General features: G+C 42.9%; 1 protein-coding gene across 6 annotated transcripts in view; it reads left to right on the top strand.

Annotated features, from left to right (window-relative positions):
- Positions 1-1,846: 1,846 nt before the first annotated feature.
- Positions 1,847-26,308, top strand: part of CSGALNACT1 (chondroitin sulfate N-acetylgalactosaminyltransferase 1) — a 420,793-nt gene continuing 396,331 nt past the window's right edge. For 3 of the 6 annotated variants that reach the window (XM_073636980.1, XM_073636979.1, XM_073636977.1), the window contains exons 1-2: positions 1,847-2,275; positions 26,033-26,092. The gene's annotated coding sequence lies outside the window, so the exon portion shown is untranslated. Of the gene's footprint in view, positions 2,276-2,322; positions 2,515-26,032; positions 26,093-26,308 lie in introns of those variants that run through there. The other 3 variants (XM_073636981.1, XM_073636978.1, XM_073636982.1) reach the window with 2 other exon arrangements.

Below are 26,308 nucleotides of genomic sequence, written 5' to 3'. Positions count from 1 at the left end.
CCTGTGGAGAAGTCCGTCCATGCACCCTTTTGGGTCCTGTGGTACCTGTGGTAGCAGAGTGCCACATCAGCGCGGGGTCACGTGCTGCCTGTGAGCGGCCAACGATAGCACCATTCACAGGCATTATCAGCAATGTAAGGTATTTACAAAAAGTCTTAGGGGACCCGGGGGGATACATGGGGGGTGGATATAAAGTAATGGACAACTTCTTTAATGAATTGGGACCATAATCTGTGTTTCCATACTGAAAAAAATGCAGTATGTGAACAGAGTGATTTTACTCACCTTTTTGGGAAAACTTCTGTGCAGTTTTCAATACAGCTTTTTGAGTCATAGCTAGAAGTGGATTCAATAACAATGGAGAAGTGTAAAGGAGGAACTTTTACTTCTCTTTCCTGCTGGATCCTCTCCTGGCTTTGGCTAAAAAATGGATAAAAAACTGCATTGGCATTTTACCAAAAAACTCTATGTGCAAAACCAACCTTAGGCTATGTTCACATGTTGCTTTTTTGCTGTGTTTTTTTTTCTGCAGCCAAAACCGTGCTCTCTTGGTAGTAAAAAAGCTGCTTACAAAAAGCTGTTTTTGCTGTATTTTTGCTGTTTTTTTTTCTTGCTGTGTTTTTATGTCATTTTTGTTGCGTTTCTGTTGCAGATTATATGTGTCATTTGGCTACAGTACATGCTTTAAAAAGTTAGTTTCATTCAGCAAAAATGCATGGTTGTGTTTTTTTTTTGTGCTTTCGCAATTTACCATAGCTTTTTATGCTGAAAAAACGCTGCAAAAATGCTGAAAGAATTCACATGGTGCAGTTTTCAAAAAAGCAGCAGTTTTCAAATTCAGACAGGCAAAAAAAGCAATTGTGTGCATGAGATTTCTGAAATCTCCTAGGTTTTGCTGGTATTATAAAAAGCAGCTTTTAATTTGCATAAAAAGATGCATAAAAAAATGCTGCAAAATTGCAATGTGTGAACATATACTAAAGGTGTGTGCACAGGACAGAATCCACCTGAAAAAGAGCCACAAAAGCACCCTGTAAAATGAACACATAATGCAAAGCAATGACAAAACAACATTACTATGCACATGTCCCATCTTGTGTCAATCACAATACTGAGAGTGCGGTCATTACAGCCTTATCCTAGCGCTCCTCTTAGGCCACGTTCACACATTCAGTATTTGGTCAGTATTACATCAGTATTTGTAAGCCAAAACCAGGAGTGGGTGATACATACAGAAGTGGTGACAAGTTTCTATTATACTTTTCCTTTGATTGTTCCTCACCTGGTTTTGGCTTACAAATACTGATGTAAAATACTGAACAAATACTGAAGGTGTGACCGTGGCTTTATATTCCTTTTTCAGTACACCTATCCCAACCAGGACTGAGATCCGGCTTCCATGATGAACCACCTATTCAACATCTCTACCCCTAAGATACATATTACCTCCCAATATGGCAGATCAGTCTTGAGCATTATATATGTATTTCAATGCTATTTTAGAGCGTTCATGTTTATTCATATGTTTATGATATATTTGGGTTCTCTCTGCCTCCTGTTATTTTTCTATATATTGCAGCAATCTTTCACCTATAGACTTTTCTTGACTTTTATCTCTGCTGTTACATCATATTCACAGCTGTCAAACATGTCTTATGAATTTATATTTATCATTTTGCTTCATGTTTTTCCTTACATTGTGTTATTGATCTTTCGATGTAACGTCACATTATTTACACATTATTTATTGCACCCCACAGCTAAAGATTGTTCTGTATCATCTCACTGGGTTCTCACATCTGGCCAGCAGGTGGCGCTGCTGCCTGTGGTCATGCACTAGCTGCCGGCACAGGCAGCGCAGACCGCACAGAGCATTACTGAGGCTGGAGAAGACACAATACTCTGCGCGCTGCTCCTCATTGTGGCCGATCAGCTGGGGGTGGTCGGGGGCTCCCACCTTTGCTGTGCACTGACAGGCTGGGCAGTAATTGCTGTTTATCCTGGTGGATCAGGGAGTGCTTTCATTACTCCTCTCACTTGCTGAGCTTGTTCCTCTAGTTAGTAGGACAAAAGAGGAAAGTTTATCGGCAGGGCAGCCGGCATATTGCGGATTATATGGATTTCTGCTACAACGTTGAGCTTTCTTGTGCTTTGGATTAGCTACCGATCTACCAACGACAAGATCGCTCGGATGTAATACGGATCAGACTAATGACAACTTCATACGATAAAGAACTTCGCTGCTGCAACAGGAGCCGGCACCTTCAGACTAGAGGTAAAGGGAGCAGATGTGAACCTCAGCCTGGTCTCTTTCATGAACCCATGCTTCTATTGAGTCTGATGCCAGTGTCCATGTGCCAGTCCAGCTGATACCAGGAGAAGTGCCAACAGTCAGTGAGTGGGGCATAATACCATCCTATGGCATCTGCCAGCCTCTGCTACAAAGCAGCTCTATTCCTACAATACTGAATGAATCCTTATTGCTCCTGTCTAAAAACATCAGCATTTTTCATGGTAAATAATAATGATCTATGTTACTAAAATGATCCTGAAAATTGCAGATGTGGTCTGTGACCGGAATAGGAACAAGTATTTCATAGTCTACTTAAGTACAATTATTGTCTTTTTTTTTGTTAGATAAGGTCTATATAAACCCTAAAGGTCTAGAACTAGGTATTGAAGTGAAGAGAGTTGTTACACCATGCTAAACTTGGGTCCCCGCCTGCCTCTCCTGCTGCCTGCCCCTCCTGCTGCCTGCCTCTCCTGCTGCCTGCCCCTCCTGCCACCTGCCTCACCTGCCACCTGCCTCGCCTGCCGCTCCTGCCGCCTGCCCCTCCTGATGCCTGCCTCTCCTGCTGCCTGCCCCTCCTGCTGCCTGCCCCTCCTGCCGCCTGCCTCACCTGCCACCTGCCTCACCCGCTGCCTGCCCCTCCTGCTGCCTGCCTCTCCTGCTGCCTGCCCCTCCTGCTGCCTGTCTCTCCTGCTGCCTGCCCCTCCTGCTGCCTGCCTCTCCTGCTGCCTGCCCCTCCTGCCGACTGCCTCACCTGCCACCTGCCTCGTCCGCTGCCTGCCCCTCCTGCTGCCTGCCCCTCCTGCTGCCTGCCCCTCCTGCCGCCTGCCTCACCTGCCGCCTGCCTCGCACGCTGCCTGCCCCTCCTGCTGCCTGCCTCTCCTGCTGCCTGCCTCGCCCGCTGCCTGCCTCTCCCGCTGCCTGCCTCTCCTGCTGCCTGCCCCTCCTGCTGCCTGCCTCTCCTGCTGCCTGCCCAACCTGCTGCCTGCCTCTCCTGCTGCCTGCCCAACCTGCTGCCTGCCTCTCCTGCTGCCTGCCCCTCCTGCTGCCTGCACCTTCCCAATGGACTCTTCCACCAACCCTCTGTCTAACACTGGGCACTGGGGGCAATCTATACCTTGTGAAATGTGGGGGCATATGAGTATGGAGATCTGGCAGTGTCATCTGCTGGCGTTGGCACTTGTAGCTCATGTGGGCACTATTACCCAGAGTGCACAAGGGACTTATATCTCCTGAATAGATGTTGCATTAACGTAATGCAGATGTAGTTGATCTTTTCATCATCATATGACCGCTAATAATATTCTGTATAAGAGTCCTCAGTGGTTGATACCTTTTAATGGCTAACTGAAAAGATGGTAAACATAGCAAGCTTTCAAGACTCTTCAGGTCTCTTCATCAGGCTAGTATACCACAAAATCTTAAGAGTCACATATTTATACACAACAGGAGACAGGAATAATGCAATAGATGAGACAAGTACGGAAGCAGAACTATAAGTATGGGAGGGGGGAGAAAGAGTTGTAGCCTAAATATTTGAGCAGTTTATAGATAAGGAGTGTGAAAGTTTTATTGTCCTGTGATTGAGGTCTGGTACAGGGTACTGATGCCCCCACAGGTGGGAAGAGCTCATTCCTTAGATAATGTAGAATGACTAAGGAATGAGCTCCTCAGACCTGTGGGGGCATCAGTACCCTGTACCAGACCTCAAAACCTTATCTATTGCATTATTCCTGTGTCCTGTTGTGTATAAATATGTGACTCTTCAGATTTTGTGTTATTCTCTGCCTGATGAAGAGGCCTGAGTAGTCTTGAAAGCTTGCAATTTGTTACCATCTTTTCAGTTAGCCATTAAAAGGTATCAACCACTGAGGACTATCATATCTTAATATTTTTCTATCTACTGGCTAACACGGTACAAGAATATATATTTTTCCTGTATCAATTTGTTGTGCAAATGTCTGCACCATTTCTTCATCTCTTGGTAGTAAAAAAACTGTGTAAAATACTTGCATTTTTGTTGCGTCTTTACTTTAGTTTTTGGTGCTGATTTTTCCCTACTCATTAGTATGAGTGAAATCTGCAGCAAAAATGATGAAAGAATTGACATGCTGCATATTTAAATCTGCAAGGAAAAAATAAGCAATGTGTGAATGAGACCTCAGGAATCTCATTCAATTTCCTGGTACCAGGAAATCTTTCAGATTTTGTTACAAAACGTGCCAAAAACGCAACATGTGCACAGACCTCTATATAACAAATATTTTAATGCCCAAAATGTGCCCTTATAAATGTTAAAGGATTATTCCCATCCTCATTAGATACTATTTATTCTTAGGATATTTACTGTTTATTAAATTTTTTTAGCCATTTTTGAGATATTAACAATTTTCTGTTCTTTTCCTCACAGCTTATTGCCTAGGAGACCGACCACTGCTGCTGTCTAGCTTGTTTGCACTGTCACGAAGCTGTCTGAGATTAGGAGGTAAAGGCGCACTTAAGCGATCCCCGGCCAACTTCAAAGCAGTGCTTACAAACTCTGTAGAAAAGAGCTTGTAAGCACTCTGCATGTTCTGCAGGTGCTAGAAAGCAGTGGTGGTCAGTCACCAAGTCAACAACCTGTAAACAAAAGAAAGTGTTGATATCTCAAGAATAGCTAAAAATTGTAATTAAAAGAAAACTGCAAAAGTTTGTTTTTGCAAGCACTATCCAATAATACCCATATATGAAGATAATAATCTTTTATATTAGCAATAGTTCTAATTTTATGAGAACAACATTCATTCACCTGTTAACTAATTGCCGGCACCTGCAGAGAGAGGCTTTTTTCACCTGTGGGTGCACCTTACGGCATGTATAAGCTATATGATTACTCTGTACATAGCCATTCTGTTCTCACAATATATCAGATTTCCCAGCTGGAGACTCAAATGTCTCGGTATGTTCATAGCTGTAACCTGATAATCTTCCTCGAAATAGTGTTTCTATAGCCTTTTATAGTTTGTAATTCAGTTCTATCCCCCCCCCCATACACATTACACAGCTTTCTCTACCAAGGTCCCCATAAATTTGAATTAGATTGACAAAGCATGCACAGATATTTTAAAGCACCACTCCAGCTGTTTTTATTATTGCAGCGCTGGAGTGGTGCTTCTACTCTAAGGTCCTTGCCCTTAGTCTCATACTTACCAGCCGCTGTCTTCATCTTTTATCCATGCAGCTTCGGTCGGTCTCCATCAGTTTGTGACCTGCCGGATCGCTGGAGTGGTGCTTTAAATAGGGAAACTGGAAGAAGCTGCGGCCATATACCTATGAGAGCTGCTTATATCCCAGAGAAAGAATGGATCCAACATCCCCAATCCTTATTTCCATTGATTGACATAGTGCAGTTGTCACCATATACACGGTGGTCAATCCCACCAAATTATACAATGCAAATGTCTACCATAACTATTGTGGTTCTGACATGTATGTATAGAATAATTGCTAGATCATAAAATTGGGGATCAGAGACCCCCATTTAAATTATTATTATTTATTTTTAGAACACCATTGATTCCATGGTGCTGTAAATGAGAAGGGGTTACATACCAAATACAGATATCACTGACGGTGAACAAACTAACAATGACAGACTGGTACAGAAAGGAGAGGCCCCTGCCCTTACAGTCTACAAGATGATGCAGTGGTCACACATGTGGGCTGCCGCTATATTCAAAGTCTATGGGACTGATGGAAATAGGTCTTTCCTGTTATAAACTTTAAATAAAGCGGCAGAGCACACATAGGACCACCTAGTCAAACAAGTGACAACGGATCTGGTGATTGGAGCACGTTCCAGCTGTTGGACCCTCAACAGATCTAGCAGTTATTACCTATCCTGGGTGATACTCCTATAACTGTTATTATCTATCCATACACTGACTTTCTGAAGATTAGTGCATATACCCAGCTAGAAAAAGTAGAGGTGCTGTGTAAAGCGCTGTTGGGGGACGGGGAAAGTGGGAGTAGATATAAGCACTCAAGGGGATCTATTTGATAAATCTTTTTTTCTGAATTATTTTCTACTGAACTAATTTTTTAATGTTCCAGTGACCACTTCAATTTCCAGTATTTATAAGCACATTTTCTATATATTGTTAGGTCCATATTTGTAGAGAGAATACAAAGACCATAGACTAAGTTATTTTTTATTTTTGCATCTTAATACCTGTTTACATTTTATGCACAGCATACGGGCTTTGTCAAGGCTGAAGTATTTAACATATTAATAGAATGCAATCAGTGATGAAGAAGACCTTGAGGAGCCATAAATTATATAGATAATGCCATATGTCATAGTCACTATGAAATGTTTCAGGTTATGTTAATTCAGTTTCAATTCTGTTGGGTTTATTATCTTGATTTTGCTATAATAATAATAATAACAACAATAACAGTAATATTAATATTATTAGGGTTGTGTGTGGATATTTCTGTATATACAGTATGTATAACTCCAATTCCCAAAAAGTTGGGATATTTGTGTAAAATGTATAGAAAACAATATTGGAATGTTTGGAAATCTCTTATAGATATATTTTATTCACAGAAGAACATAAAATACATCCGAAGTTCAATATTAGACATTTCATTTCCAAACAGTTGGGACAGGGCCATGTCTACCATTGTGTAGCACCCCCTTTTCTTTTTACAACAGAATGTAGACGTCTGGAAGTGATGAGTAGAGATGAGCGTTGTTCTACTCGAACTGTTCGCCAATCTCAAATTCGAGCTGTTTTGGGCGGTGTTCGAGCCGTTCGGCGAACACGAACGATTTGAGAAAAATTCGGCTGTTCGAGGTTATGTTCGATAACTGTTCGTGCACCAAAATCATAACTGGATTTTTTCTCAGTAATGATGAAAATTAATGTTAATACGCAGTTTGAGTGTACAGCGGGGTGGGGGGAGGGGCAGGGGATGGATCTCTGCAGGAACAATGAAGATCTCCATTTTTTTTTCTCTTTCCCGCATTTACAGTGGGGAGGTGCAATCTGTCAGCCTATCAGCAGCGCACACACGGAGCGAAGTGCTTTTTTTCACACAAGCAAGGGCATGTGTCATTGGCAGTGTATGTCACATGTCCTTGCCCTATAAGACCAAGCCATTTTCCCCGTCGCCACCATTTTCTCACTGCTGCAGCTGCGTGTTAGACGGCACCGCTGTTGCTGTGTGCGCTATACCTTGTTAATTTCAAGCCAATTTTCGCACAAATCTACAGATAGCTTGGGAGTAGGGAATAGTTGTGATTGCAGTCCTTTTAAGGACTAGGTTACAGCATTTCCTACGACTTTTATCAGGGAGGTCTGTGCTCTTAAATAGATAGATTGTGGGAGTAAAGACTAATTGTAATTGCAGTCCTTTTCAGGACTAGGTTACATCAGTTCCTATCAGTTTTTGCCAGGCAAGTCTGTGCCAGTGCTGTGCAAGTTTTTTTCACAGCATTTGGCTGAATCTAGCAAAGCTAATCCTTTTTGGCCTATTGCAGAGTGTGTTAGTCAGTGGAGTAGCCTATCTGTGTTGCAAGATATACCACCTGTGTATAGAATACCAATTTTTTTTACTGCACCTAGTGAAGTAAAATCTTTTGGGCATAGCATCATTCTATTAGTCCATCTATACTGACCTCCATCAGGTTGCAAATTGAATATAATTTTTTTCTGCATCTAGCTCTGAAAAAATATTTGGCCTTCTAGCAGTATGTGGGACTTTCTCTATTAGTCCATCTATACTGACCTCCATCAGGTTGCAAATTAAAAATAATTTTTATCTGCATCTACCTCTGAAAAAATATTTGGGCTTCTAGCTGTGTGTGGGACTTGTTCTATTAGTCCATCTATACTGACCTCCATCAGGTTGCAAACTGAATATAATTTTTTTCTGCATCTAGTTCTGAAAAAATATTTGGCCTTCTAGCAGTGTGTGGGACTTTCTCTATTAGTCCATCTATACTGACCTCCATCAGGTTGCAAATTAAAAATAATTTTTATCTGCATCTACCTCTGAAAAAATATTTGAGCTTCTAGCTGTGTGTGGGACTTGTTCTATTAGTCCATTTATACTGACCTCCATCAGGTTGCAAACTGAATATAATTTTTTTCTGCATCTAGCTCTAAAAAAATATTTGGCCTTCTAGCAGTGTGTGGGACTTTCTCTATTAGTCCATCTCTACTGACCTCCATCAGGTTGCAAATTAAAAATAATTTTTATCTGCATCTAGCTCTGAAAAAATATTTGGCCTTCTAGCTGTGTGTGGGACTTTCTCTATTAGTCCATCTATACTGACCTCCATCAGGTTGCAAATTAAAAATAATTTTTTGTCTGCATCTAGCTCTGAAAAAATATTTGGCCTTCTAGCAGTGTGTGGGACTTTCTCTATTAGTCCATCTATACTGACCTCCATCAGGTTGCAAATTAAAAATAATTTATATCTGCATCTAGCTCTGAAAAAATATTTGGTCTTCTAGCAGTGTGTGGGACTTTCTCTATTAGTCCATCTATACTGACCTCCATCGGGTTGCAAATTAAAAATAATTTTTTGTCTGCATCTAGCTCTGAAAAAATATTTTACCTTCTAGCAGTGTGTGGGACTTTCTCTATTAGTCCATCTATACTGACCTCCATCAGGTTGCAAACTGAATATATTTTTTTTCTGCATCTACCTCTGAAAAAATATTGGGCTTCTAGCTGTGTGTGGGACTTGTTCTATTAATCCATCTATACAGACCTCCATCAGGTAGCAAACTGAATATAATTTTTTTCTGCATCTACCTCTGAAAAAATATTTGGGCTTCTAGCTTTGTGTTGGACTTGTTCTATTAATCCATCTATACAGACCTCCATCAGGTTGCAAACTGAATATAATTTTTTTCTGCATCTACCTCTGAAAAAATATTTGGGCTTCTAGCTGTGTGTGGGACTTGTTCTATTAGTCAATCTATACTGACCTCCATCAGGTTGCAAACTGAATATAATTTTTTTCTGCATATAGCTCTGAGAAAATATTTGGCCTTCTAGCAGTGTGTGGGACTTTCTCTATTAGTCCATCTATACTGACCTCCATCAGGTTGCAAATTAAAAATAATTTTTATCTGCATCTAGCTCTGAAAAAATATTTGGCCTTCTAGCAGTGTGTGGGACTTTCTCTATTAGTCCATCTATACTGACCTCCATCAGGTTGCAAATTAAAAATAATTTTTTGTCTGCATCTAGCTCTGAAAAAATATTTGGCCTTCTAGCAGTGTGTGGGACTTTCTCTATTAGTCCATCTATACTGACCTCCATCAGGTTGCAAATTCAAAATAATTTTTTGTCTGCATCTAGCTCTGAAAAAATATTTGGCCTTCTAGCAGTGTGTGGGACTTTCTCTATTAGTCCATCTATACTGACCTCCATCAGGCTGCAAATTAAAAATAATTTTTATCTGCATCTACCTCTGAAAAAATATTTGGCCTTCTAGCTGTGTGTGGGACTTGTTCTATTAGTCCATCTATACTGACCTCCATCAGGTTGCAAACTGAATATAATTTTTTTCTGCATCTAGCTCTGAAAAAATATTTGGCCTTCTAGCAGTGTGTGGGACTTTCTCTATTAGTCCATCTATACTGACCTCCATCAGGTTGCAAATTAAAAATAATTTATATCTGCATCTAGCTCTGAAAAAATATTTGGCCTTCTAGCAGTGTGTGGGACTTTCTCTCTTAGTCCATCTATACTGACCTCCATCAGGTTGCAAATTAAAAATAATTTTTTGTCTGCATCTAGCTCTGAAAAAATATTTGGCTTTCTAGCAGTGTGTGGGACTTTCTCTATTAGTCCATCTATACTGACCTCCATCAGGTTGCAAACTGAATATATTTTTTTCCGCATCTACCTCTGAAAAAATATTTGGGCTTCTAGCTGTGTGTAGGACTTGTTCTATTAGTCCATCTATACTGACCTTCATCAGGTTGCAAACTGAATACAATTTTTTTCTGCATCTACCTCTGAAAAAATATTTGGGCTTCTAGCTGTGTGTGGGACTTGTTCTATTAGTCCATCTATACTGACCTCCATCAGGTTGCAAATTGAATATAATTTTTTTCTGCATCTAACCCAGCCAATAGTTTTGGCCTAATACCACAGTTTGGCCACTCAGCTCTGCTCGGTTCCCATCCATTGTTTTTTTGTGCAAACAACTCCAGAGTTGTGAATTAGTTAACCACCAAAATGAGTGGAAAAAGGCCTGCTGCTGGTGGAAAGGGGAATAGGCGTGTTGGGAAGGGGAAAAAAGGTTGTGTCCGTGGGGTAGGTGTTAAAGCAACAGTAACATCTGCAGAAGAAAGACCATCTTCCAGCCAAACTAAAATGTCTACTTCTTTTAGCGGACAATGTGATAAGATCCCTTTCTTACGGCCACGCCAATCGCTACAAATTCCAGATGAGGCACAAAAACAGCAGGTGCTTCAACGGATATCAAGTGCTCCTTTAAGTGGGCTCTCCTCCACATCAACTTCAACATCACAAATACTCCAGTCCTCAAAGGTGTCACCCCAATCGCACTTGCTTCCTCACAGCTCCCAAATCTCCAGCTGCCCGTCTGAGTATGAGGTAGAACAGATGGTTGAGTCTGCAGAGCTGTTTACTCATACTATAGCCTGGGAATCAGAGGTCGACTCCAGCGCTTCTGTGAATCCAGACGAGGAAATGATCTGCACTGATGCCCAGAATCTTTATGAGTCGGATCCAGGACCAGACGCAGAAGGTTCTGACCATAATGTAGACCCTCATTCCCAAACTGTAACTCCTGTTGGTGGAGACAATGAGGAAGACGATGATGAGACTCAAATACCTGATTGGAGCGACAACTTTAGTTTTTTATCAGGGCAGGAACAGGTTGGCTCTGAGGACGACGGGTGTGATAACGCACAGGGTGATGATGATGAGGTTGGAGATCCCACTTCCTGTCAACCCACAGTCAGCCAAGAGATGAGGTCAGCAGAGGAGGTGGAGGAAGATGCTAGTGACGACGAGGTCAGGTTGCGCCTTCCTGGACAGAGACGTAGTACTGGAAGCACGTCAACAACTGCATCCTCAAACACAACTCTGCCTCTCACCACAAGTCGTGGTGGCTCTTCAGGTCGCATGGGTGCTAAGCCTTGCATAGCCTGGGCATTTTTTCAGATCGATAAAGATGACCCAACTCGTGTTATCTGTAATATTTGTCAGCAAAAGCTAAGTAGAGGCCAAAAAATACATAGTTTGAGTACTTCATGCATGAACCGGCACATGGACATGAAGCATAAGTTGCAGTGGGAAGCTCAGTGTGCTACAATGCGGCCTAGCCGGCCGGGCCAACCACCGTCTGCCATATCTTGTGCATCCGCGGCCTCTTCATCCTCTGTGACTGGGGGGACAGCAGTCACACCTGTTTTGGGGCGCAGACCTGCCACCTCTTTACCCGCAACAGCCAGCGTGATTGGCAGGTCATCATTTTCTTTGGAGGTGGTAACACCAGCTGGTGTTGAGCGCTGTCCGACATCGATAGCACCACCTTTGGATCAAGGCAACCTAACATGTCCGCCTGCATCTTCCTCACAGACCGGCAGTTTGCCGGGGACACCCTTATCAACCCCGTCTAAGCACAATAGCCAGGCCTCGGTCCCTCAGATGTGGACAAGTAAAAGATCATTTCCTCCTAGCCATGAGAAAGCTAAGAGGTTGAATTTCACCATCTGCAAGCTCTTGGCTACAGAAATGCTGCCTTTCCGCCTGGTGGACACAGAGGATTTTCGAGACCTTATGTCCGTCGCAGTGCCCCAGTACCAGATGCCCATTCGGCACTACTTCTCAAAGAAAGGTGTGCCTGCGCTCCACCAGCATGTCGCACACAACATCACCGCTTCTTTGAGAAACTCTGTGTGTGACAGGGTGCATTTCACCACAGACACTTGGACGAGTAGGCATGGACAGGGGCGTTACATGTCGCTGACTTGGCACTGGGTAACTATGGTGACAGCAGGACAAGGGGCTGCTGTCCAAGTCTTGCCGTCCCCACGAGTTGTGCGTCAATCCTCTTTATGTCAAAGTTCCTCCACTGCTTCTGCCTCCTCAACCTCCTCTCGGTCTTCCACCTGCACCCAAAGCCTGTCTGGTCATGCGACAAGCTTTCTAACTGCGCAGAAGGGATCCTGCACACCTCCTTACTATGCTGGCAGTAGGGCTTAACGTCATCAGGCGGTTTTTACTTTGAAATGTCTGGGAAATGTGAGTCACACTGCTGAGGAGTTGTGGTCAGCTCTGGAGAACCAATTTCATGAATGGTTGTCTCCACTGGACCTGAAACCAGGGAAGGCCGTGTGCGACAATGCTGCAAACCTGGGTGCGGCCCTTCGCCGGGGCAATGTCACACACGTGCCTTGTATGGCTCACGTGTTGAACCTGGTTGTCCAGCAATTTTTAGCCCACTATCCCAGACTAGATGGCCTTCTGCAGAGGGCACGGTAGCTGTGTGCTCACTTCCGCCGTTCGCATCCCGCAGCTCAGCGACTTACATCTCTACAGAAGTCGTTGGGCCTGCCACTTCACCGGCTAAAATGCGATGTGCCTACCCGGTGGAATTCAACTCTGCACATGTTGCAGCGACTGTGGCAGCACCGACAAGCCCTGGTGCAATACATTCTGACGTATAGCCTGGGCCAACGAGATCCAGAGGTGGGGCAAATCACGCTGGAGGAGTGGTCTCAGATCAGGGACCTATGCACCCTTCTGCACAGTTTTGAAATGGCGACGAAGATGTTTAGTGCTGACGATGCCATTATCAGCATGACTATTCCGGTGATTTACATGCTGGAGCACATGTTAAACAGAATTCGGAGTCAGGTGGTGGCACAAGAGGAGGTGGAGGAAGTAGAGGAGGAGGAGTTGTATGCGGAAGGGCTAACATCTGCAAGGTCCAGACGGTCGGCAGCACCAAGGCGGCAGGCATGTGAGGGTGGGGGAGATGGTTTTACCAGGGCGCATGGTAGCAGCCAAACTAGTGAGGAAGGTGCAGGAGCCCAGGAAGAAGTGTAGGACGAACTGATGGAAGACTCATCAGATGAGGGAGACCTTGATCACATTTCTGTTGTGCGAGGTTGGGGGGAGAGGACAGAGGAAGGAAGCATGATTGTTACCTCACCACCAACACAACAGGGACTTGGTGCTCCTGGATGCGCAACACACATGAGTGCCTTCTTGCTGCACTACCTGCAACATGACCCTCGAATTGTGAGAATTAGAAATAATCCTGACTACTGGGTTGCCACACTGTTAGATCCCCGGTACAAAAGTAAATTTCCAGAAATTATTCCTGCCATAGAAAGGGATACACGCATGCAGGAGTATCAGCAGAGACTGCTGCAGAATCTTACATGTGCTTTTCCACAAAACACCAGTGGTGCACGTAGTGAATCTCACAATTCCAACTTGCCAACCGTGGGACCGTCAAGTGTTCAGCACTCAAACCGTAACAGAACCACAGTATCTGCTGGTAACATCAATTTTGCGGAATCATTTCACCACTTTTTTAGCCCATCCTTTGCAAGGCCACAGGAGACAAGAAGTCTGACACATAGTCAACGCCTAGAGACGATGGTACAGGAGTATCTCCAAGTAAACATTGAAGCCATGACTGTGTCACTGGACCCTTGCTCTTTTTGGGCTTCCAATCTGGATAAATGGCCAGAGCTAGCCACTTACGCCTTGGAGATCTTGTCATGCCCCGCAGCCAGCGTTCTGTCTGAACGTGTGTTCAGCGCTGCTGGTGGTGTGCTGACAGATAAGCGCACGCGGCTCTCCACTGATAATGTAGACAGACTCACGTTCATAAAGATGAACAAATCATGGATCCGAAACGACTTTCTACCCCTGTGTCATCCTGGGGAGAGTAAAAGCTTGATGATTGGTTAAAATCACCCTACCAACCGTTTTAAGCTTTAAAATTACTAATCATGTTTATCTGTATCTTGGCTGGAAAATAATTTGGGCTTTGTAGCAGTGTGCAGCACTGATTCTATTAGGCCACCTATAATAAGCTCCACCAGATTTAAAATTACTAATCATGTTTATCTGTATCTTGACTGGAAAATAATTTGGGCTTTGTAGCAGTGTGCAGCACTGATCCTATTAGGCCATCTATACTAAGCTCCACCAGATTTAAAATTAATAATAATTTTTAGCTGCATCTAGCCCGGAAAATAATTTTGGGGCTCCGAGATGCGCAAGACACATAAGTGCCTTCTTGCTGCACTACCTGCAACATGACCCTCATATTGTCAGAATTCGAAGTAATCATGACTACTGGGTTGCCACACTCTTAGATCCCCCAAACTTTTCGATCAACCTTTTCATTTTAATAAAGACCAAAAAAATGATCATTTTTGAAATTATAAGCATTAGCAGGTTATTAGAAACTGAAATCAAACAGTTTTCAACTCAAAACTTTATTCTAGGTGATGTTACATTTTCACATAGGACCCCTTGTTCGAAAGGAGCTTCTGAACTCTCTCGTCCATTGAATTTGTCAGGTTTTGGATGGTTTCTGCTTCAATTGTTTTGCATGAGGACAGAATACCCTCCCAGAGCTGTTGCTTAGATGTGAACTGCCTCCCGCCATCATAGACACTCTGAATGGGGTAGAGGTCAGGGGAGCATGGGGGTCACACCATAAGTTTGTCCCCTTTTATGCCCATATCAGCCAGAGATGCAGATGTTTTATGTGCAGCATGAGATGGTGCATTATCATGCAAAAAAATGATCTTGCTGTGAAATACACGGTTCTTCTTCTTGAACCATGGCAGGAAGTGCTGTTTGAGAAAATTCACATACATTATGGAGTTCATCTTTAGCGCCTTCAGGGATCCTAAAGGGGCCGACAATCTCTCTCCCCATGATTCCAGCCCAAAACATTACTCCACCTCCTCCTTGTTGGCGCTGTATCCGTGTTTGCGTGGGGTGTCCATCAACCAGCCATCCTCCACTCCATCCATCTGGACCATCGAGCGCTGCACGGCACTCATCCGTGAACAAAACAGTTTTGAAATCAGTCTTCATGTAATGTTTGGCCCACTGGAGCCGTTTCTGCTTGTGTGAAGTGGATAGAGGAGGTCGACAGGATGGCGTATGCACAGCTGCAAACCTCTGAAGGACCCTGCATCTTGTTGTTCGGGGGACGTTGGAGGCACCAGCAGCTTCAAAAACTTGTCTGCTGCTATGACAAGGCTTTTTTGCCGCTGCTCTTTTAACCTGACGTAATTGCCTGTAGGAAAGAGTCCTCAATTTGCCCTTATCAGCACGCACACGTGTGTACTGTGAATCAGCTACATACTTCTTGATTGCCAAGACACTTCATCCTGATCATCGCACAATGTTTATTGTAGTCATGCCTTGACCTAAACACTCCACAATTTGTTGCTTCTCAGCAGCCGACACATCCTTTTTCTTTCCCATTTTGGCAGAAAATGTAGGCTGCTTAATAATGTGAGACAGCCTTCTTAAGTAGTCTTGCCTTTCATTGGACACACCTGCCAAACTAATTAGCACAGGTGTCTGCAATTGCTTACAGTGATATAAAGAGCCCTGACACATATCACCATCAATGAGTTTAACTGACAAACAAATTCTTCCCTTATCACTCCTAAACACTTTTTGCATAATAATTTGGAACACAGTGTACATGTGCTTTTCCACAAAACACCAGTGGTTCACGTAGTGAATCTTACAGTTCTAACTTGCCAACCGTGGTCTGTATGGAGTTGTTCAATAAAGGGCCCAAAATTAAGATAACATAGATGGGAGAGGTCTCTATGAATAGGAATTCCTAAGTATTTGATACCCTGTGAGGGCCAGGCAAAGGGAAAGTTGGACTGGATGGAATCCTATATGGATTTGGGGAGGGAGACATCGAGGGCCTCAGACTTTGCTGCATTGATTTTAAAATTTGACCATGTAACAAAGTGATCTATTTCAGCCATAACAGCATGGATGGATATATGTGATTGAGTGATATATACTAGGACATCATCAGCAAATAGAGAGCACTTGTACTCGGTGCCTCCCACCTCAATCCACCTAATATTGGGGTTATGGCGAATTGATGAGAGCAGGTGCTCCGTCACTAGGATGTATAAGAGAGGGGACAGAGGACATCCCTGCCTTGTCCCATTGGTGATTGTGAAAGGTGATGAAAATGTTCTGATGCACCCCCTGGGCCTTGGGACACCCGGAGCCGAACCCTTTTTGGTGGATGCTGGTGGTTGTAGTCTTCGTGGCGGCGACCCGGTTCCGTGGCTCAGGGTGGTCAAACCAGTGGCGGAACTATTTATGTGGTTTTGATGTTTAAATGTCCGACTACGCCACCTGTGGATTGCGGTCAGAGTGAACCGCCGCTGCAGGGCAGACCGCTGAGGCTGGTGTTGTGGGTGCAGCAGAGCGTAGCATAACTCCCCACGGGAGGAGTATAGCCCCAGGGCAGTGTATGCGGAGGATGGGGGTGATGGTGCAGGGCAGCAGCAGTAACGACACGGAGTCAGTGATGCAGTCCAGGGCCTTTACTCACAGTTCTTATTATCCAGACCACGTCTGCAGGTAACGGCTGCCCATGTCGTACTGTGCTCACCAGGTGAGGGGCTCAGACAACTCCCAGATAACTTTGAAGCGCTTCACAGGACCCCCTTTGTGTGTCCTTTGTCTGGCCTTTCTTACCAACCCTTCTGTCCGGCTGCCTCGGGCCTCCTCTTGGTAAACTTGGCGCCAGTTTCCCTGACCCTATGTGGTGCCTTCCTAGCAGGTGTAGCGAGGGGCTGCGCCACATAAAATGTCACAGCCTCCGGTTTCTAGCTGAGGGTCGTTTCCTGCCTCCACTAGTTTCGGGGACCGGTCTCCCCCTTTGGCCTGACCCCTCCACGCAGGTGGATTCGGGCGTGCGGTGGCGACTCGCCCGTCCGCACCCCTGGGATCCCTTCATTCCTCGTTCCTGGAGCCTTCTCCGCTCCTCTTCCTTCCTTCTCCCTCTTCCAGGCCTGGGCCTCTGTTACTAGGCCCGCCTCCGGAGCAGAGCTCATGCAGAGCCCCTGCTCCCTGCCACTTCTGCTCAGACTTCTCTGCACTGAACTAAGATGGTGCCCACCTTTTATACTCCCTTCTCAATGCACCCAGGAACTGCTTCCTCCCTGCTCCTGCACTACAGGGTTTCCCTTCCTCAGTGTTCCCTCCCCCCACACCAGCCAGGGACAGGGACTGTCGTGCCCATCTCAGAGGCGTATTGGTCGCCCTGCCCCACGGCAATGTGGTGTAATGCATGCAGGTGTCGGGTCCTGATCCACACTCCATCCTTACCTGAGAGTGAGATATCACACCTCTGGGTGAGGTGCAATACCTCTGTAGCAACCGAGCCCTCAGGGTGCTACAGTTCCATTTATCTTCAGCCTAGGTGACGTATTGTGATACAGGACCGTGATTTTGGCTATAAAAGGGTCCCCTAGACCCCTACCCCAAGCTTTTTAAGAGAATCATATATGGCGTGCCAGGAGACTCTATGGAATGCTTTCTCAGCATCCAACGAGAGTATCTAATTACAAATTTTTAACTGCATCTAGCCCAGGAAATACTTTGTGCCTAGTAGCAGTGTCTGCTAGTCAGCGGATTATCCCGGCTGTTAAGCAAGCTACACCACCTGTAGTTTGAACACTTAATTTTTTCAAAGGAAATGCTTCGGGACCACGGGATACTCAGTGAAGAGCATCAGGAGGCACCCCAAGGCATAGGGGCTGGGACTGGCAGTAGGATGCCTTGCGGTGGACAGCCGAGCTCGATCCTTATAAAAGCTTTTTAACTGCAGCAGCTTTAGTGGACACTACTGGAGCTGGAATTACGCGGCTGCTGGCATGAGACTTGCCCTCCAATAGATCCTTGTAAATGGATTTAAAGTGTATTCATTCAAATTAGAGAGACAATTTAAATTAAAAAGCTTAGAGCTGCCTCCACCACAGGGGGGCTCGCTCGACCCACCAGCGGACAGGCACCAGTATTGGGAGAGGTGGGCTGGCCGTCAGGGTTCACCGCGGCTCTGGCACAAACCCGGCGACACGGAGGTGGCACGGGCAGGAGCGGACTGAACGTGTCGGCTTCTCACTTTTTGGATTTTAGAAGGGCATGACATGCCTATATCTGTGTCTCCCCCTCCTTTTACTCCTCCACCTCTTTTCTTTTCGCATGACTATATGTACTTGTCACTTTTCCATGTGTTAGTTGTGTCTTCTGAGCAGTTTGTCAGCTTTTGGACACCTTTGAAGGTGTTTTCTATGTGTTTCTATGTGTTTTTGTTTGCCTGCCATTGGTTTTAACGGTGTTCGAAGGTGTTCGACGAACAGTTCGGCGAACACACGGGTGTTCGACGAACCGAACCGAACTCGAACACTACGGGGGTGGCTCAACACTAGTGATGAGACCAATTGCTGGAGTTTTGGGAGAGGAATGCTGTGCCATTCTTGTCTGATGTAGGATTCTCGCTGCTCCTGGGTCTTCAATACTGGATTTTTAGTTTCATAATGCACCAAATGTTTTCCATTGGTGAAAGGTCTGGACTGCAGGGGGCCTGTTCATCACCCGAACTCTTCTTCTGTGAAGCCATGCTGTTGTGGTGGATGAATTGTGTGGTTTAGCTGAAATATGGAAGGCCTTCCCTAAAATTGAAGTTGTCTGGATGGAGCATATATTGTTCTAAAATCTCTATATAATGCTCAGCATTGATGGTGCCTTACTCAGGAGAGTAAACTGTCTATGCTACAGACACTAATGCAATCCCATGTCATCAAAGATGTAGGAACTGTGTGCTGATAATAAGCTTGATGGTCCCTTTACTCTTGAGTCCGCCGGACACTGTGTCTGTAGTTTCCTTAAAGGATTTCCAATTTTGATTATCTGACCACAGACCAGTTTTCCATTTTGCCTTCGTCTGTTCTAAATGCGCTCTAGCCCAGAGAAGAGGGCAGCTTTCTGGATTGTGTTGATTTATGGCTTCTTCTGTCCATGATAGAGCTTTAACTTACATTTGTCAATTTCACTGTAAACTGTGTTCACATACAATGATTTCTGGAAATATTCCTGAGCCCATGTAGTGACTTGCACGACTGAATTGTTCCAGTGCCACCAGTGGACCCATAGATCACACGCATCCAATATTGATCGTCAGCCTTGTTCCTCGTCCTTTCTCCAGAATCAATGAATCTTTTGATGCTATTATGTACTGTAAATGGTAGATATTGAAGTCTTTGCAATTTTACATTGAAGAGCATTTTAATTATTTATTATTATTATAGCGCCATTTATTTCATGGTGCTTTACATGTGAAAAAGGGGGTATACATAATAAAAAACAAGTACAATAATCTTGAACAATCAGCAACTGGTCCAGGAGGAGAGTTTTTAATGAAATTTTTCCAAAATTTTTAGACACAGTTGTTCACAAATTGGTGACCTCTGACCTCTGATCTTTGCTTTTGAGAGAAGCATCACAACTATTTTGGAATTGAGGCTGGTATATGTTATTGAGTACCAACCAATATATCACTGAACACAAGAACAATTTCCAAAATTTTGACAAGACTCAGTTTGTTAGACCATTTTTTAACCCATGATGTGAAAGTAAGGATATAACTTTCACTACAAAATCTTCAGTTTTACTCAAAGCTTTAAAAAAGAACGCAGTTTGGAGCATCCGAAACGCATAGCTAATCCTGTCTTGACTACGGAATCTAGAACGCTGGTTGGAGCGTTCGAAACGCGTAGCTAATTCTGTTTTGACTACGGAATCTAGAACGCAGGTTGGAGCGTTCGAAACGCGTAGCAAAATCCTGTTTTGACTATGGAATCTAGAACGCATGTTGGAGCGTTCGAAACGCATAGCTAATCCTGTTTTGACTAAGGAATCTGTTTTTATGGAATAAAGAATTGTCTGCTGCACTTCAGAAGCTGGAATCCTTCCTTTTTTCTTGCAATTTACCGGCGAGTGGTTCCTCGTTCATTCCATGCTTCGGGACACCTGAGTCAGGGTGAGCTGGTGTTTTCTTTTCTTTTTTTCTTGCATATCAAAAACTACTACATCTAGCATTTTGTATGACAGCCATGATTTTTAAGGACAACACCAAGTCTTCTAGGCATGTGATGAAGAAGGTGGTGACATATTGCAACAGCTATATTTTTCCATTCAGAAAGGATAATATATTTTAGAGCCTGGATGCTGGATGGAGAGTGATGACAATTTGTCTCTTCAGAATTCCCCATAGGTGTTCGATTGGGTTCATACATACTTGGCCACTGAATCACTGTCACCTTGTGCCATCCATGCATCCGTATTTTACATCTGCGTCCGCGGATCCATTTTTATACCTCAGTATAAGGGTACAAATAGAGTTTCATAGGTTAACAATGACAATGGATCTGTTTAACATGTTTTACACTAAACAAACTCTACCATACAACATTTATCCAGTAAGTCTAAATAACACCATATTTTCCTGGGACCCAGTGTGAACAGGTACATCAGGCTTCTGTGCATGGTTTAATATCACAAAGAGAGTATCTTTTATTATAAAGTGAACCTGCACATGTCCTGCTGTTGTCAATCTCCTTAACTGACTCTGCACCAGCCAAATAGATAAATCAGAAAGAAGATTGAGCTCTTTTAAGTTATAAATATCCAGATTATTAAGATTATTAAATCGTAAATACAGAGGAAGAAATGGACGAGTGGCATGTAAAAAATCATATCACCAGCTTGGCATGCTGAAGTTATCAGGAAGGACTGCAATGGCATTCTCATCAAGATAAAAAACATTTATTTTAGGAAATAATCCAAGTTGCCGTTCACTGTGTACATTACATATGCTTGGAACGGTAAGGCTTTACCAGGATGGTCATACATTATTATTATGGTTTTCTGCTAGTAATCGTTCTAAGAAAAGATGCTCCAGAATTGTTATTTAATGTAGAATACAAGATTTTGCTGCAGATTGTTAATATCTGAGAAAAGTGGGTACATTTTATGCAAATGAATTAATAAATGTAAGCAAATGTATGCCATAGCGTGTCATTCATTTGCAAATGTCACCCCATTGATTCCAATTACCAAAAAATGATATTGTAAATTACTGAAAAATCTGTTCATTGCACAAAAACACAAACCAACCCATACCACAACGATACGTACCCATACATCTGGCAATGGGATAAAAACCAAAGACAAAAGCAAAATACACAAATACCTAAAAGTAAATGGATAAATCGCACAGTGCATAAAAATAATGATAAATAACAAAGGGTATTTAGTTAGCATAAATTTTGATCAAATAATGTAAAAGCCATCCCGCCTCGTCACGGCAACCCTTATGGGACGTCCTAACTCTAATATTAAAACCTTACCATTTGTCAAGTGACATACATATGGATAAGGGCAGAGAGACTGAACCCTTAGTAGAAGCATGGACCTGAGAGGCAGAATGAACCTTTCAGCTCAGACAAAGGGCGGCCACACCCTTATATGCAATAATGCACATTAAACTACAAAGAAAAAACTGTGAGTCTGAACTGAAACGTAAATTGATGTGCATGCAAAATGTAAATGCATGTTCACATAATGCCATTAGACAGAAAAAAAACAAAGACAAAAGCAAAATACACTAACACCTAAAAGTAAATGGATAAATCGCACAGTGCCAAGTCTGGCAATAGGATATATCAGTGATATCTTCTTATATATTTCATTAAAAAAAACGGAAAAATATCTATTGCATGGTAAAAAGGCAGTGGGAAAAGGGCAGAAGTTAAGCCCGCATTATACATTAGATGGCTGTTGGCTGACGGTTCGGACAATCATTTGGCTGGCAGCCATCTCGGCCAGCTCTCCCATACACAGGAGTCTTGTACGGCCGTGCACTGCTGTGTTCTCTATGACAAGGTCATGAATAAATATGTCTGGCGGTAGTTCATCTTTGGGGAGCAAAGCGATTGGCAGTCCGAATTTGCACATACCTGCTCAACATCTTCCCCGACAATAATTTGTCCAATGCCCCCATACACATTAGACTGCTGGCCGAACCCGTAAATATCAGCTGGTAATAATATGTATGGGAGACTGGTATATTTATGGCAACCAACTTGTCAGATGTGACTCTGTTTATGTTATATAATGAAAATGCTGAGGGAAAGAACAGCTTGGCAGTGGTCAAACAGTATTACCTCCTATCTCAGTCTCTAGTGAGAGCATATTTTTGTGAACCACTAGTTAAAAGGGTTGTCCAGTGCTTTATTTCTACTATAAAATAAAACTATCCTATACTCACCTCTGGTGCGGGCACCATTCCAGTGATGTTAGTGCCTGCTCTCCTGGGGCTCTTGTGACATTTTTATGTCACGTGAGCCCTGCAGCCAATCAGCAGCCACTTCACTCTTACTGCCTTCAAACGTACAGTGAAGGAAATAATTATTTGATCCCTTGCTGTTTTCGTAAGTTTGCCCACTGACAAAGACATGAACAGTCTATAATTTTAAGGGAAGGTTAATTTTAAGATTGAGATATAGAATATGTAAAAAAAAAATCAAGAGAATCACATTGTATAAAATAGATACATTTATTTCCATTTTGCAGTGAGAAATAAGTATTTGATCCCCTATAAACCATTATGAGTTCTGGCTCCTACAGACCAGTTATACTCTCCTAATCAACTCGTTACCTGCATTAAAGACAACTGTCTTACATAGTCACCTGTATAAAAGACTTCTGTCCACAGACTCAAATAATCTGTCAGACTCTAACCTCTACAACATGGGCAAGACCAAAGAGATTTCTTAGGATGTCAGGGACAAGATCATAGACCTGCACAAAGCTGGAATGGGCTACAAAACCATAAGTAAGACGCTGGGTGAGAAGGAGACAACTGTTGGTGCAATAGTAAGAAAATGGAAAACATACAAAATGACTGTCAATCGACATCGATCTGGGGCACCATGCAAAATCTCACCTCGTGGAGTATCCTTGATCATGAGGAAGGTGAGAGATCAGCCTAAAACTACATGGCACGGGGGGAACTTTTTAATGATCTCAAGGCAGCTGGGACCACAGTCACCAAGAAAACCATTGGTAACACATTACGCCTTAAAGGTTTAAAATCTTGCAGTGCCTGCAAGGTCCCCCTGCTCAAGAAGGCACATGTGCATGTCAGTCTGAAGTTTGCCAATGAACACCTGGATGACTCTGTGATTTATTGGGAGAAGGTGGTGTGGTCAGATGAGACAAAAATTGAGCTCTTTGACATTAACTCAACTCGCCGTGTTTTCAAGAAGAGAAATGCTGCCTGTGACCCAAACAACACCGTCCCCACTGTCAAGCATGGAGGTGGAAACATTATGTTTTGGGGGTGATTCTCTGGTAAGGGCACAGGACTACTTCACCGCATCAATGGGAGAATGGATGGAGCCATGTAACGTAAAATCCTTAGTGACAACCTCCTTCCCTCCGCCAGGACATTAAAAATTGGTTGTGGCTGAGTCTTCCAGCAAGACAATGACCCAAAACATACAGCCAAGGCAACAAAGAAGTGGCTCAAAAAGAAGCACATTAAAGTCATAGAGTGGCCTAGCCAGTCTCCAGACCTTAATCCCATAGAAAACTTAAGGAGGGAGTTGAAGCTCCGAGTTGCCAAGCCACAGCCTCAAAACTGAATGATTTAGAGATGATCTGCAAAGAGGAGTGGACCAAAATTCCTCCTGACATGTGCGCAACCCTCATCATCAACTACAAAAAACGTCTTACTGCTGTGCTTGCCAACAAGGGTTTTGCCACCAAGTATTAAGTGTTGTTTGCCAGAGGAATCAAATACTTATTTCTCACTGCAAAATGCAAATAAATTTATCTAATTATCTTCAGACCTATAAAACTTATGCAGCGCATACTCTGACATTTAGGGCCTAATTCCTCATCTCATTTTGCCAGTTTTTTTCCCATGAATTATTCTCAATTAGTGACTTTTTGATTTGCGTAAAATTCATCAAAAGATTTGTACCTTTTTTAAAATTGTCTTTTGTTAGTTAATTTTCCGATTTTTACATTAATGTGGCTTTTCCAGATGTCTTAAACTAATTCATCACCTACAACTTTTCAAAAGTCGCAACATTTTTCGTAAATGTACTCCAGTCCACCCTGGAGTGATTTTTTTGTAGGACAGATTTTTTTCTGCAAATTTTGCATGTGACATGCGACTTTTTTTCTCTTAAAAGGCACAATAAAAGGATGTAACAAAAATAAAGACCATATTTGACTTTGCATAAAATTCACGATCCCATGTGCTATGTTGAAGAATTTGGTACCACAAATGGCAATGAATACCACAAGACACAAAAAAAAAAACTTAAAAAATCCACAAATGATGAATCGGGGCTTTAGAGTTTTGGTAGAAGCTGTGCTCATAGGAGGTCCTGAAGTTAAATAATATATAGTATAAATGAAAAACAATATATAGTATGTTAAGCAAAGAAAGAATAATGAAGATATTAGATTGGATTCTTTCCAATTCTTTCTTCCTGCAGCTCAATTTTGTTATACAGTATTCCTCAATTACTGAACTTACCCCCATAAATAGTGCAAAGTGCAAACAGTAGTCTCTCTACAAATAAGGGTTTATTAAGCTGTACAAAACAGAGTGGACTTATTTTTAGAGCTCTTCATTGAGCTTTTCCCCCATTGACAGTCATGGGAAAAACAAGTTGAATATAGTTGCCGGGAAAAGCTGTGAATGTGGTTTTCAGATGAACATTGTGTATAGCTTCTTCTTTGGCCCTGCGTTTTTGCTCCCCGTCAACGGAAAGCTAATGATAAACTTATTCTAGAATTTCATATATGGTTAGTTTTTGTTTGAAGGGTATATTCAGACAGAGGTTCTTAGAGGCTGAAAAAACAACTAGTTTTTCAAGTGGAATCCACTTTAGGAAGCATTCATTTTTTATATTGCTTTTTGTTTTGCTCTTTTCTTTATTTCACTAAAGCACTTTTTCAAGCGTTTTGTTTGGAGTGGAACTGTAATGAGGAATCTGCATGTCAATTTTTTTTTTTAGCTTGATGTTTTTCCAATGTTCATTAGAAAAAAACATGCTCAAAAAACTATTCATAAGAACAGCAAAGTGGATTTTAAATTTAATTCAATAGGAAGAGTATTCAAAGCATATTTTAATTATTTTTCTAGGAGAATTTTGAAGTGGTTATAGGTTAGGTTATGCTCAAATGACCTTCATACAAGCATTTTTGGAGCAGGTCAATTTCCAAAAAATGCCTGAAAAAGTGCTCAGAAAATGCTTAAAAGAATCATCATATTTATTTCTATGTAAAAAAGACTTGCAGTTCATATTTTCTGGCTTTTGAGTGTCTTTTAAATACTTCAGGTTTCCAAAAGCACCAAGCAGTTAAAAAAAGTGACATTAGCATTCTTCAGACATTTTTTACTTGGAACGCACGCCATACTTACAGTACAAGTGAATGGGAATGCTGTTTCAGTGTCTCCAGTACGTTTGGAAACTGTCACTACACGTACTGGAAACACGAACGTGTGAAAGAGCCCTAAGTCTATGAGAGCCTCGCTCTGGCCTCCTGCTGGCTCTCATAGACTTACATTAAGTTGTGATTTCCGTCTCATTTCAGCAAACACTGGAGCAATCCGGCACAACCTGCAGAAGACGACTGGAGCGCCGCCAAGAACTGGTAAGTATAATACTAGGGACAGGGAAATTATATTAGTGACACCACTCCAGTGGTATAATGAAAAAAAAAAACCCTCATGATTGGTGCTTTAAGACTCGACAGACCCGCTGAGGTTTTCGTCCATGACGCCGCTTCATAAAAAATGCCGACGATCTTTTTCCTGAAGCGGCTTTGCAGTTGGTTTTACCGGCGGTTTTGCCTTTGTATTTGTGGGAG

Source organism: Phyllobates terribilis, unplaced genomic scaffold (genome assembly GCF_046119375.1).
Source record: "Phyllobates terribilis strain yellow unplaced genomic scaffold, ASM4611937v1 Scaffold_1__5_contigs__length_1240528914, whole genome shotgun sequence".
In the NCBI taxonomy this organism is placed as follows: Eukaryota; Metazoa; Chordata; class Amphibia; order Anura; family Dendrobatidae; genus Phyllobates; species Phyllobates terribilis.
Note: the sequence above shows the minus strand (reverse complement) of the source record. Positions and strands in the feature narration are given on the sequence as shown.